The 7325-nt window shown below is 42.2% G+C and overlaps 1 pseudogene; it reads right to left on the bottom strand.

Annotated features, from left to right (window-relative positions):
- Nucleotides 1–6664: 6664 nt before the first annotated feature.
- On the bottom strand, nucleotides 6665–7325 carry LOC122673847 (annotated as a pseudogene).

Here is a 7325-nt window from a genome sequence, read left to right as displayed (position 1 = left end):
AGAAAGAGAGTAATAGCTAGCTAGCATCAGGTAGGGAGAGGGGGGACATAGGGAGTTCTTGAAACTTGAAACTTCCTTTCTTGAAGAGAAATTTTTTTTATGAGCCAGGATCCTGGTAGGAAAGTGAATTCTCCACTCAAAGTTGTTCAGTGGAAGAGGTTTTAGTAAAAGGAGTGTTTACAGTGATGAGGGCAAGGTTAAGGGAGCCAGTAAATATGATAAGGTACCCAGGGACTAGTGACAGGGGGAAGCTATCACCATTAGTAGGTCTGAGGGGGCAAAGAGAGTAAAGGTGCCCCATAGAAGCTGGACTTGTGGACCCAGCACATCAAAGCAGGAAGGAGTAGGGGGAAAAAAAAAACCTCTCTCTCTATCTCCTTCAGCTCTCAGTTCTGCAGATATCACCTACTGGCCAAACTCAGACAGAACCAGAGAGCAAAATAGTGCAGGAGATGCAACGTGAGTAGTGAGAGCCTCCCTGAAAACACAGCGCACAAGGCTTTGGGGAGAAAATGGAGAATAACCAGGCATCTCTTCCCATAATCTAACTTCTGGGTAAAAACTTCGAGCAAAACCCCAGTATGTCAAATAAAGGAACATTTTACTTTTAGCACAGAGTCCAATCCCCTCATTTTATAGATAAGAAAACTGAGACCCACAGAGCTTGTGCAAAGCCACACAAGATCACTATGAGGTTTCCAGCCCAATTCTGTCTTTAGTTCCACAATGCAGCTTTTCCACCTGGCCATTTTGCACCCTTCAGACCCTCTAGGCCTACTAATTATCTTGTTTCTCCCTCAAAATTTAGTTTCTCAGTTCTCCTGTGTCTTCTAGAGAAGGAAAAGAGAGATGAAGATTTCATCTCTGGGCAGATATATGCCACCAACACCAGGTTATTCACCTGAATAAAGTGCAAATTGCATAGAATTGAAAATGTGATTATATTTAAGCTCAACTATAGGCCCTTGGGTAAGCTGGGTGGCTAAGAAAAACCTGGCTCACCTGGTCAGCTTGTCCTTCCAATTGCGCCATCAGTGTTTGAGAGAGATCTGAATGGGTAATTAAGGTGGCCAAAATGCCAGGCCTGTTTTAACTTCAGTGGCAGGGAATTCAGGCCACTTAAGTTTCAATACTTCAGGGTCAGCCTTAGGGAAAATTGGGAAATGGTTGACCTTTGCCTTAAGTTGCTTCATGCTCACTCCCCCTTCCCAGATTGCTTCCTCCCCTTCACTCCCGATCAAAAACTAGTTACCAGCTAAGTCAGGAGCTGGTCTACCTGTCCCCTTAAATGTTCTGGAGTTTCAGACTGTCTCGGCCTCTGGGGCCTGTTTTGTCCTTTAGGATTTTCCTTTCAGTGATTCTTCAGCAGATCTGCTAAACAAAGGTGTGTCTAACTATTCTAGGTTGTTACGCATCCTGTTTACATGTTACTCTTCCTGAATACTCTCCCCATATTCTCATTCCTCTCCACTGTTTGCACATAGACAGCATCCCAACAATAAATAGAGCCTACAGTGGCATGGGTTCCCCACGTGGCACAATGGTAAAGTATCCAGCTGCTAATCCCTGGGTCAGGAAGATCCCTGGAGAAGGAAATGGCAACTCACTCCAATATTTTTGCCTGGGAAATCACAGGGACAGAGGAGCCTGGTGGGCTCCAGTCCATGGGGTTGCAAGTCAGACACAACTGAGCAACCGAACGTGGACATGCAGAGTGGCACATTCATACACTCAAGTCAACCTGTGACAGGCAGCAGGGAAATGTCACCTAGTACCTCCTTTTGACTGAGGTGCAGAGGAAAGTAATTTGCAGTCTCTTTTTCTAGAACAGAAAAGAGCTTCTCACCGGCCCCTATTGCTATCTCTGGAAAGAATTGCCAGGTGGAATTTGAAGCCAGATAAACTTTTCCTTGGCCTTCAAAAAACCTCCTTTTCCCAGAGGTTCACTGACATTTTTAGAGAACCTGTCCTGTGAGTCAATCAAATGAAGATCTTTCTAGGAGATTTCTATTTCTCAATACCATCAAATACCTGTCAAAGTTCACTTTTCCTTTGCTCATGAGGACTGGTATAATAGGTATCAGTATTAATGATCCTCTGATTTTATGGCTGATAGGTTAAATTATTTCATTGTGGGAACTGTCATCAACTATTTTCAAGCTGTAAAATTTGAAAAACCAGCTGGTTTTCACTGTTTATACTCAACTCCTTTCCTCTTTCCCTGCCCTTGCTGGCATATTCTTCCAGTAATGTTCTCCCTGGAATGTCAGTGAAAATACACTGGCACTAAGCCAGCAGATCGGACCAGAAATAACCTAGTCCAGAAAAACCTCTCACCACCATCTTCTGACCACGTGATTGGAGACAACGAACATATGTAGTCTCAGATTCAGAGAAGGAACTCAATGAATGACTATCAATCTTGCAACTAGTCAACAAACAGGGCCTGGAGATCTGATGCATGGTATGGGGAATATAGACAACAGTATTGTATTATAATCATCCAACTTGCTAAGTCTAGATCTAAATTATTTCAACAGCAAGAAAGAAATAATAATTATGTGACATGACAGAGGTGCTAACTATAGCTACAATATAATCATATTACATAAAAATGTATCAAATCAACATGTTATACAACTTAAATTTACAAAGTTGCTTGTCAAATATGTGCTTCCCAGGTGGCACTATCGGTAAAGAACCCACCTTCCAATGTAGGAGACATGAGATATGTGGGTTTGATCCCTGGGTCAGGAAGATCCCCTGGATGGCAACCCATTCCAAAAATCTTGCCTGGAAAATCCTGTAGATAAAGGAGCCTGATAGGCCACAGTCTGTGGGGTCACAAAGAGTTGGACATGACTGAAGCCACTTAGCATACACCCACATGTCAAACATATCTGAAGTGAAAAAGGATTTTTGATTCTGAATCCACATTTGACTGAGCAGTGATTTGCAATGAAACAGACAGGCAGAGATTCTTTAAAATTGCTGAACATGGAAAGGTCTGCATTAGTTATTCAGGAGATGCAAATTAAAACCACAATGAGATACCATTATCTATCTGCTAGAATAGCTAGAATTTAAAAGGCTGATAATACAAATATTGACAAGGATATGGCACAACTAGAATTCTCATATTCCACTGATAGATATGTAAATGATACATTTACTTAGGAAAATGATTTGATAGTGTCACGGTAAAGGAGAGCATAAGCTGACCCTATAACCAGAAGTTCCACTCCTGGGTATTTACCACAAAAGTACACATACTTGAGCGCTGAGAGTCACATAGTATAACAATGCTCCCAGCAGCATTATTTGTGACAGCCCCCCTTTCTGTGCTGCTCTTCTTAGTCGCTCAGTTCTGTCTGACTCTTTGTGACCCCATGGACTGTAGCTCGCCAGGCTTCTCTGTCCATGTGGATTCTCCAGGCAAGAATACTGGAGAGGGTTGCCATGTCCTCCTCCAGGGGATCTTCCCAACCCAGGGGTTGAACCCAGGTCTCCCACATTGCAGATGGATTCTTTACCATCTGAGCCACCAGGAAAGCCCAAGAATACTGGAATGAGTAGCCTATCCCTTCTCCAGGGGAATTTTCTGACCCAGGAATCGAACTGGGGTCTCCTGCGTTGCAGGCAGATTTTTTTTAATCAGCTGAGCTACCAGGGAAGCCCAACTTCTGACAACTACCCAAATGTCCATCAGCTGCAAAACAGTCAGATACATTTTGACATATTCATATAGTAGGATTCCATACAGCAATAAGAATGAATAAGCTATATCACAACAAGAAACATGGATGGAACCCAGAGGGAAAAGAAAGCCAGACTCCGGAGTATAGATTCTGTATGATTCCATTTATATCAAATTTAATAAGCATAGCTACATTAAAGTAATAGGAGTCAAAACGGAGGTTATCCATTTCACACCAGTCAGAATGACTGCTATCAATAAGTCTACAAACAATAAATGCTGGAGAGGTTGCGGAGAAAAAGGAACCCTCTTACACTGTTGGTGAGAATGCAAACTAGTACAGCCGCTATGGAGAACAGTATGGAGATTCCTTAAAAAACTGGAAATAGAACTGCCATATGACCCAGCAATCCCACTGCTGGCGTACACACCAAAGGAAACCATTATTGAAAGAGACACGTGTACCCCAATGTTCATTGAAGCACTGTTTACAATAGCCAGGACATGGAAGCAACCTAGATGTCAATCGGCAGAGGAATGGATAAGAAAGCTGTGGTGCATAAACACAATGGAATATTACTCAGCCATTAAAAAGAATGCATTTGAATCAGTTCTAATGAGGTGGATGAAACTGGAGCCAATTATACAGAGTGAAGTAAATCAGAAAGAAAAACACCAATATAATCTACCAACGCATATATATGCAATTTAGAGAGATGGTAACGATGATCCTATATGTGAGACAGCAAAAGAGACACAGATGTAAAGAACAGTCTTTTGAACTCTGTGGGAGAAGGCAAGGATGGGATGATTTGAGAGGGTAATGTTGAAACGTGTATATATATTATCACATGTGAAGTGGTTCACGGTCCAGGTTCGATGCATGAGACAGGGTGCTCAGGGCTGGTGCACTGGGATGACCCTGGGGGATGGGGTGGGGAGGGAGGTGGGAGGGGGGTTCAGGATGGGGAACACATGTGCACCCATGACTGATTCATGTCGGTGTTCAGCAAAAACCACTACAATATTGTAAAGTAATTAGCCTCCAATTAAAATAAATAAATAAATTTTTTAAAAACAAGGTTGTCTTTGGGAAGGAAGGAGTGAGTGGTGATTGGGAGCAGGCCCATGGGAGCTTCTGAATTGTTGTCAGTTTTTTTGACGTGGATCAGTGGTTGCATTGTTCACCTATGACAATCCACTGAGGCAACGTATTTTTGTTTTCTCTGTTTTTCTATATATATGTTATACCTCAATTAAAGCAAAATTGCAATTGCAGAGCTGGCAGGACTATTCCGCATCAACATATCCTGTCCCTCCTTGACCCCTTTAACATTTTTTATTTTCATCAATGATCCACCTGATTCTTCTCATCTCCACATAGCATCCTACTGCCCATGGAGCTTCTTAGATACTGTCCCAGTCTCAGATATCTACGTTCCTGCCATCTGCCCTCCCCATTGTCTTTCCTAATGCCTTGCTTTGTCTTAGAGATAGGATAAAATAATCTCTATATATTTTTTTGGTTGTGCCCTGGGGCTTAAAGAATCTTGGATCCCCAACCAGGGATTGGCCCAGGCCATTCACAGTGAGTGTGCACAGTCCTAGATGGTAAAGAATCTGTCTGCAATGTAGGAGACCTGGGTTCAATCACTCGGTTGGGAAGATCCTCTGGAGGAGGGCATGGCAACCCACTCCAGGATTCTTGCAGAGTCCTAATTACTGGACTTGGTTAGGGAATTCCCAATCTCTGCTAAGTTTTTTTTTTTTTCTATTACATATTTCATTTCTGTTTAATTAAGACATTTTTACTTTAACAGAGACAATGACCAGTGACAAACTAGAATGCATTCATAGGAAGACAGGCTAGTTGAAGAATTAAATAGAATGTTTATTGAACAAATGCAGAATAAATGAACTAGGAGGTGAGGTGGTTTTAACCTGAAGATACAATGAAGTGAAGTGTGAAGTGCTAGTCGTTCAGTCGTGTCCAGCTCTTTGCAACCCCATGGACTGTAGCCCACCAGGCTTCTCTGTCCATGGAATTCTCTAGGCAAGAATACTGAAGTGGGTTGCTGTTCCCTTCTCCAGGGGATCTTCCTGACCCAAGAGTCAAACCCGGGTTTCCTGCATTGCAGAGAGATTCTTAACTGTCTGATCTACCAGGGAAGCCTGAAGATACAATAAACAACTTCAAATATTCAGAGGGCTGTCACACAAAAAAATGCAAGATTTGTTCAGTATCTCTCCCAAGGGCAGAACTTGACACAAGGGATAAATATAAGCAATCAACAGGCTGCAGGACAGCTGTACAAAGTGTATCACTTAATAGCTTCTTTCCCCAATAATGCATTCCACCCATATACTTTCTTCTTCTGAAAGGAAATAATACAAATGAATACTTCCCATGAATGTCTTAAGCTCATTCTCATGGCAAGTCCTCTGTTGCCAGCAATGGATGTAGTCACACTCTCAGAAAAAAAATCTAAAGTTAACAAATTGTTTTACTAAGGAAATGATCTTTTTATTCCTCAGCTTTCAGTGTTTTATATTTGTGATTCTTAGCAGCTGAGAGGAAAAGAGCATATTCTCCAAAGAGGATGAATTAGGGTCCTCAGCAATTCAGATACTGCCCCTGGGGATAGTCCGCCTCAAACTGTCGGTGCAGCTATCAGCCTATGGTACAGATGGGCGTGTGATGTGCACTGGGGCAGGAAAAGACAACTGACAACCACTGTTCTACATGAAGCAGGAAGGCAGTATTCTATGAGTCGGTAGGAAATATAAACTGACTGCTTAATACTGATGGGCTCCATCAAAACTGTCAAGTATTAAAAAATGAGAATTGTTTCAACAACTGTTATAATCTAGTTTATATTATATAGGTATTTTCAAATATTTAGGAATGCTAAGGTGCTTAATCCATCTGATAAAATTGAAAATAAACACTTTACGTTTCTCTATTTGTCAGTATTCAGGATTCAGAAGGTGGATCTTGAACTCAGAATGATAAATGATAAGGAAAGCCACATAGTTGGTGAGTCAGGCTAACTGCCGCTCATTGGGAATGGGTGGAACAGGGGCAGGCTGTGATAAGGGAATAAACCTGTTAAAGGAATATCCAGGGCCCCTGCAAGTGGCTTTTTGGGTATGACCATCCTTGTGGTGGAATCAGCCTGCCGTCCTTCTCTAGTATACCTTTCACAGCCTCTTCCACTGGAAGTCCAACAAAGGCTGCAAAATAGCAGGTGACGATAGATGTATATGCTTGAGAGACCAGGGAGAAGGCTCTTCTCCAGGTTGCATCTCTAAGCACTTCCATGATTGGCTGGACCATCTCAGACCACTAGTGAGCTTTGATGGTGGAATAGATTCTGGGGAAATCTCTCTGCCAAATTCTTTGTCCTACTGACCAAGTTCAGAATTTGCAGGTTTTATAGCATATAGTATATTTTTTTCAAAAGTATCCTGCATTATTCATGTTATTATGGAGCAGATACAAATTTAGAAGCTGACCATACACTGGGGGTGTAACAGTTTCTCCTGGAGCCTCAAGCTCCTGGTTCTCCCACTGATCTAGCAACTTTCTGAAACTGAAGGAACTTGCCGCCATCACTGCCACTGGCAT

Source organism: Cervus elaphus, chromosome 18 (assembly GCF_910594005.1).
Source record: "Cervus elaphus chromosome 18, mCerEla1.1, whole genome shotgun sequence".
Classification (NCBI taxonomy): Eukaryota; Metazoa; Chordata; class Mammalia; order Artiodactyla; family Cervidae; genus Cervus; species Cervus elaphus.
Note: the sequence above shows the minus strand (reverse complement) of the source record. Positions and strands in the feature narration are given on the sequence as shown.